Source organism: Lactuca serriola, chromosome 3 (genome assembly GCF_051521515.1).
Source record: "Lactuca serriola cultivar US96UC23 chromosome 3, Lser_US96UC23_V15, whole genome shotgun sequence".
NCBI lineage: Eukaryota > Viridiplantae > Streptophyta > Magnoliopsida > Asterales > Asteraceae > Lactuca > Lactuca serriola.
This window is the reverse complement of record NC_136410.1, coordinates 117,945,617-117,953,476: the sequence shown is the minus strand read 5'-3', so window position 1 is coordinate 117,953,476 and position 7,860 is coordinate 117,945,617.

Sequence of the window (7,860 nt, the reverse complement as noted above, 5' to 3'; positions counted from 1 at the left end):
TTTTATCTAGTAGGTGGTAAATTTCTATCTTACTCTTGTTTCCTTTTCCTTTACTAACAGGTTATTTCATGTTAGTGTCGAATCATGGCCAGTGACTGTGAAAGTGAGGACTCGTATGACAATGATGACTCATGTGATGAAATTGAAGTAAATGTAGAGATTCAGACGCTTCTTTTTATGTGGGCTTGTTGTCAAAGGGTTACTATTGACTCATAAATCGAAAACCGTACGTAGACATCGTCGTTCATCATTGCGCACAAGAAGCATGCTTATTAATGAAATACTTAACGATCATGAAAGACGATGTTATGAACTTTTCAGATTACATGTCCCAGTTTTTAACATGTTATGTAGGGATCTTGTTGCACATTGTGGGTTAAAGGAATCACTTCGTGTGTCTATTCAAGATTCCTTTGGTATTTTCTTGTTGTACTTAGCGGAAGGATGCAGAAATCGGCTAGTTCAAGAGTTCTTTAGTCATTTTGGGGAAACAATCCATAGGCATTTTCATAAAGTCTTGGATGTTGTGGTTAACCTAAGTAAGGACATCATCAAACCAAGTGCTAACTATAACAAAACTATACCATAACATATTTGAAATAACCCTCGCTATTATCCATACTTCAAGGTACTTATTTTATTGCAAAGTTATGTTATTTGGTGAATTTGTGTAATTGTAAAAAGAATTCGTAAAATTGTAAAAAGAATTCGTAAATTATTATACTTTTTGAGTTTGTAGGATTGTATTGGTGTTATCGATGGAACACACGTGAATGCCTTTGTTCCTCAACGTGACCAAATCATATACATTAGACGAAAGAACTACGTTACTCAAAATATTATGGCAACATGTGATTTCAACATGTGCTTTACAATTGCGTAGGCTGGATGGGAGGGGAGCGCATATGACACGAGAATTTTCAATGAAGTGCGAACGAGACTTGAAGTTAAGTTTCCACTTCCAACCAATGGTTATTATTATTATTTATTAATAGGAGTTTTATATTTTCAAACCGGTATAATTGAATAACAATCATAATTTTTTATTTGTACCTCTATAGGTAAGTTTTACCTTGTAGACGTCGGATATCCAAATACAAAAGGTTATCTTGCTCCCTACAAAGGTTCAAACATCCGTTATCATATTCTTGATTTTCGACGTTGATAGACTTGTGCCGTGCGGGAACCAAAAGGCTTCAAAGAAAAATTTAACTATTATCATTCGTCACATTGCAATGTAGTTGAACGAACTTTTGGAGTTTGGAAGGCTTGATGGGTGTTACTAAGAGAAATGCATGTATATTTTGACTTCGATACCCAAATGAAAATTGTGCTAGCTTTAACAACGACTCACAATTACATTAGAATGAGCAATAGCGGTGATGCAGCATTTCAAATAGCGCAAGAAGAATCTTATATTACGCGCAATGAGGAAGAACATGAGGATGGTATTAAGCCACATGACGAAGTATCAAGTGCACAATGTAGAAATGACGATGTGTACGAGTGCAGTACGCGATATGATTGCGAGACAAATTTTCTTCAAGTCAAACACTCATGCATGCAATGACGTATGATTTGTTTTGAAACTCTTTGGTATTTTTATTTTATGGTTTAATGTAGTAGCATGAAACTATTTTGGATAATATGGATTTGGAATGAAATTTGTGGTCTAATATATGTTTGCATGATAAATGATTTTTTTAGTTCTTATGGATAAGAAAAATTATGGTCTCATGTTTCTTGATTATTTCGAAAGATTTATCTGATCAATTAAAAAATAAGTTTAAATATAGTGTGATATATGTTGTTTTAGTTCTTATGGATAAGAAAATTATTATTATTATTTCAAAAAAAAAAAAACTATTATGTTTTAATAAGAAAAATATGTCAACATATAAAAGGAAGCCCCTTTTGGTCATTTTATTGTTTTAATAATAAAAATATGTCAACATATAAGAGGAAAACGTTTTTGGTCATTTTACTCATATAAGTTGTTTTGTTTGCCAAACGCTTAAAAATGTTTTTCAACTTATTGTTTATCCCCACTACTATAAGCTAATCCAAACACTTTTGCAAAAACTGTTTTTTCACACCGCAATAAGCTAATAAACTATAAACTAATTTATCCAAACACCCTCTTACACTACAAGAATAACAGGCTATCGCGATGACACTTATCCCAACGACAAAAGTCATCGCTAAAAGGTGCACTCTGCAGACGACAAGTAGTCGCCAAAACGTTTGACTACTTTGACCGGATCTATTTGACCTTAAAAGGTATCCAGGTGAGAAGTCGTCTCGACAGCTTGGGCGGGAAAGACAAAAATTTCCGCGGTCATCTGAAACTCTATGCAGACGACAAGTCGTCGGTATAGGGTACGACAAATTCAATTTTGATTTATTTTTATTTGATATTGTAGAAAACCAAAATGACATAGTTTTTTGAAACTCTATGCAGACGACAAGTCGTCTGTACAGGATAAGAATCCAACGTGGCGATCCGCATGAAAACTTTTATTTCTTTTAATAAAGACAAAAGATAAAAAAATGACGTCGTTATTTGAACCCTATACATACGACATGTCGTCTGCAAAGGTTTTTGCCCTTATAGAAGTGCATCGTTCATCGTTTAGTTGCAGCGAACTATACGGACAAAAATTTAATTTCTCTCTCGGACTGGACCAGCGATTTTGCACCATCCTTCACCTATTCACCACCGTTCTGGACCACCCCGCTCCTCCCAAGTTATCTTCTTTGCTACACAAGGTAAGGATGAGGGTTTTTTTGATTTTGGGGTTTTCCTTTTGTTTTCTTGTTCTGTGCTTTTCCGGTGCCCACCAGCCACCACCGGAGGTCCACCATCAAATCCGACCACCGGAATCCGGCCATCACATCAAGTAGAACATAACATGTTAGTTGAAATTTGATATATGTTTGATTTCATGTTTAGAATTGGTGATTTGAACATGAATACTTGTTTTCAGTTTCCTAATTTTTGTATTAGATGTTTAGTATACTTTTATAATTGGTGATATGAACATGAAGATTTTAACATATATATTGGGTTTGTTTTAAACAAGTTAGTATATTTTTTTTTCTGTTAGAAACTTTTCCCGACGACATGTCGTCTGTATAGCCCACCTTGTCCAGACGGCATGTCGTCTGTATAGATTTATAATAAAACCTTTTTTTTTACCTCGAAAATGTTTCCCGACGATCATTTATAGACGACATGTCGTCTGGATAGGTGGATCTGTACCGACAACATTTTTGACTTTTACCGACGGAGCTATACCGACGACTTTGTACAATCGACAAGTCGTCCGTATAGGTTTTACCGACGACATGTCGTTGCCATAGGTGTCAAAAAAGTCGTATGTATAGACCTCGTTCCTTGTAGTGTTATTGTACGTGTTTAACTCAGTGTTTGTGTTTAACTGTGTGCGCTCTAACAAGTTGTGTATATGTGTATATTTCAGTCGGTCGTATTCTATTCGTCAAATTGTGTGTTTATCTGTGTGTCTTTATGTCATTCGTGCGTATTTTTATCTGTATCTTAATGTATATTTGTATATCTATGTGTGATATGTAGGTGTTTATTAATGTGTGTTAATGTATATGTATATGTGAGTATTTTATTTGTATTTATCAACGTTTTAAAAACTGGTTTTTTAGTTGAACCGGAATGGTGACCGGTTTCCGGTTCGACCGCTGAGTAAACCAGTTTTTATAATTTTCGTCTTTTTTTTCGTATTTGCGTACACATATCTACATACACAAATCAAGAATATGATGTCCATAGGTTCAAACATTAAAATACATATGAAAACAAGTTGTAGATCATTCTAAATACATTAAAATAAGTCATAACCATAACTTTTACATCAATCCATATGCATTAAAAACAAAATAAAGTCCTAGATAAAAATAAATGCATCAAAAAACTTCATAACATTTATCATGTGCTTTTATTCATAATTTTTTTAATAAATGTGAAAAAACTACCAAAGTTTATCATGCAAAAGGTTTCGATTACATGTGTTTTTATTCAATTTAACCGGTTTAACTGGATTTTTGTAAAAACCGCCTGGTTCGATCCGGTTCAGAAATAGACATAAAACCGGTGATAGTTGAACCACTCTATTCCCCGATTTCCGGTCCAACCGGTTCGACCAACCAGTTCAAACCGGTTTTTAAAACATTGGTATTTATATGTATGTTTCTGCTTTAGGTATGTTTAGCTTGGATTGATTTTTATATCAACCCACCCCAAAATCAACTGATTAGCTATGCGTTTCTTTTGTGCTTTAATGGATGAGTGATGCTTTGTAAGAGCATTAAACGATGAACCCAAGGAATCCATTGACACTGTTGAGTGTAACTTCATTGAGCCACAAAAGCCCATGGTTCGTCTGCAGCATGCATCATATCCCTCAGAAAGGAGGTTTGTAACTTGTTTCATTTTTATTCCATTAAATGCTATCCGGATTATGTTTAAAAGAAATGGGAAAATGGTAAAAAGTTAGGACTTAATGGAGAAATCCCCTTCTTGCTTTCTTTCTTTGTAGGGTATTCATGACATTAATCTATTGATCAATTGATTTTTTTTTTCATAAGAGACAGATGCATCATCTTTCCCTCCCTTGTACATGAGTTTTTTTTTTGTATGAATGGGGCATACAAGTCTACTGAAAAGTGATGACCAAAAATTAAAGAATTGAAATGGTTCTTAAACAATTGGCAATTTACATTTTTTGTATGTGGATATTGCCGGATATCAAAGACTTCAAAATTGGAGCTATGAACTTTCTTAGTTCAACTCAATGAATTTTAGTGGACGAAAGACACGGGTAATCTGGAACGAACAACCATTGTTCATGATATATTTTTAGTTCTAACAAGTTTGATGTTTCTCTTTAGTGTGAAATGTGTAGCATGAAATAACTTATGTAATTATGTTGAATCAAACATTATATTTAGTTTGATGTTTCTCTTCGTTATAATGTATATGGAAAAGATGGAGTTAAGTGTAAACTTCTTGTTGAATGTTTTAGTATAGTGTAAATTGCATTCGTAATGTTTGTTGACATAAATTAGGATTAAACAATTATACAAGTTAATAAATCATTAGCTTTTAATATAGTTTATAAATAGCGTTTTTAATATTCTATTAGAATAGTTTTTAATGTGTATCTCTTCATCAAGGACGTTAGATTTTATGGCATGTAATTCTGTAATTGTTAATTTTATAGCATTTAATTTCTTAGCAATAAAAAATGGAAACAAAGGAAATCGGGTTCCTGATATTTGAACCGTTTATTTTACTGGCTCCAAAAATTTATGACAGCATTTTATGAATTTTTATAAATAGAAAGGATGTTTGTTTATCTAAACACATCCAACAACGAAATGAATCTTTATCAGTTGCAAAATGGAACAATAATCTTCATTTCAATTTCATGTAAATTATACCGACATTTGTATTCTACCATCTTATCAACAAAATCAAGGAAATAAAGTGATTTTTTTATGCATTTTCCTTTTTAACCCAAAATATCACCCATCCCTAATCCCTTAGTTAAGACATACTTCAATGTACGATTAATCACAAGGAAATCTACCCTTAGTTAAGACATAGACGATGGATAACGAAAAATGTGAACAATTTCAATAGTTTAGTGGCAAATAGATAACGAAAAAAAGTTTAGTGACTAAATGTGAACAAAATCGAAAGTTCGTTTCCCTTTAAAAAGTTCAATGACTAAATGTGAACAAACTTCCTATTGTATTATGTTTTAACAAATTATTTATTTTTGTTAAATTGTAGCAACATTTGTTGATGAAAAAATCTATGAAATAAATAATAATAAAAAAAATAAAACCCCGAAAAATATATTAAAAAAAACTAAAAACTGAAATCGAAATAAAAAACCAATGGTTTGGCATTTTCCAAAATAAAAAATCACAATTTTCCAATCCGATTTTCGTTTTACAAAAATTCAACTTTCGGATTTCCATATCTAAATCTCTTCCCCTTTTTATAATCGAAAAATGATTATAAAACCAAAAAGGGAATGAGAAAGCGCTTAATTCAGAATTTTCTATCCAAAACTCCCCCTTTATGACATGAGAGATAGAGAGAAATACATGTAAACACCTCTATATAAGGTGGGTTCATACCACATGTAGAGGTGTGCTTGAGAGATGTAACATTGAGAGTGTTAGAGTGTGTTAATTATGTAGATTTAGATCTCGATCCTTTTTTGTAAACAACTTTCATAATCGAATGCACCTCTTAAACACCCAGATCACCGTGTTCTTTGTGTGTTCTTTGTTTGTTCTTTGTTTGTTCTTTATTTTGGAAAATATTAAACCATTGGTTTTTTATTTCGGTTTTGGTTTTTTGTTTTTTTCTAATATATTTTCAGGGTTTTTTTTTTATTTTCTAGATTTCTTCATCAACAAATGTTGCTACAATTTAACAAAAATAAATAATTTGCTAAAACATAATACAAGAGAAAGTTTGTTCACATTTAATCATTGAACTTTTTATAGGGAAACGAACTTTCGATTTTGTTCACATTTGTGACAACTCGAAATTTTCATTCTGAACAAACCATATCAAGTCAATAGAAGTTAGAACAGTTACAGTGAAATTCCAGACTTTTGGGTATAAGTTGGAGTATTTCAGGATTTACACTTAAGGAGATATCAGGAGAGTGGATGCAATAGGGTTTTGTGCAACACTGTTATTCCAAAACTCTATGATATTATAGTTCATTCCGGGAATAAAATATTTTCTGCCAAAAATCCCAGGACTATATATAGAAATCTGAACCATATTTATTCATTAATTAATTACATTTCCAACTAGAGAAAAGTCAAATTCTCTCTCACGGATCTTCGGGTTTTCATCCCAAATCGTGAGTACTTCTATCTAGTTGTATTATATAGCTTAGATTGTGTTTAATAACATCAAAATCATGTCAAAACACTAAGATTTGTGAGTTTACCGCCCAAGAACACCTTGGGGAGTAAACTCCTTTTTAAGGGCCAAAGTGTGCCCAATGTCCCTCAAAGCCTTGTAACTCAACCTAGGAACTTCCATGACAAGTTTAGACCACAAATTCATAAGAAACAAAGGGTGAAAGTTAGTTCACGGCCAAGGAAGTTCTTGGGCCGTGAACTCCATTTTTATGTGCCAAAATGCCCTAAAAACCTTCTTAAGCCAAGAGACTAATTTAGACATGTACCTAAATGAGTTTAGGACAAGCAAACACCCTTAGAAAAACAAGAGTAAGGTGTTCACGGCCCAAGAAGTTCCAGGGCCGTGAACTCCAAACAATAGTGCCAAATGGTGCTATAAACTCTCCTAAAGCCTTGGACAATTTCCTTGATTCATTCTTAGATAAATTAGGGACTTGAAAACACCACAAACACCCTCCCAAGGGAGATTACGGCCGTAATCTCCATGGGATATGGTCCATGGGCCGTGAACTCCTTAAAGGAGTTAAAAGGAAGCCCAAACACTTGTTTAAGCCTATAAGCATTTCACCACTTAAGTTGTAATAATTTTAAGCTTCATTTAGGGACCCTATAGAGAGTTTACGGCCAGGAGTTTACTCCCCTGGGCCGTAAACTCCATCACACATGGTCTTTAGACCATAAATTTCCGTTTGAGGTCTTGCACTCCTTTGTTGCAACCCATTAGCCTCCTAGCACTTGACCAAAGTGTTTTCCTCGCATCAGGATGTTTATACATGTTTAATTAGTGTTAAAATCACTAATTGTTTATATACATATGTCTTCATATGTAATTAGGACCATTGTGTGTGTCTAAAGTCTTCACTTGACACC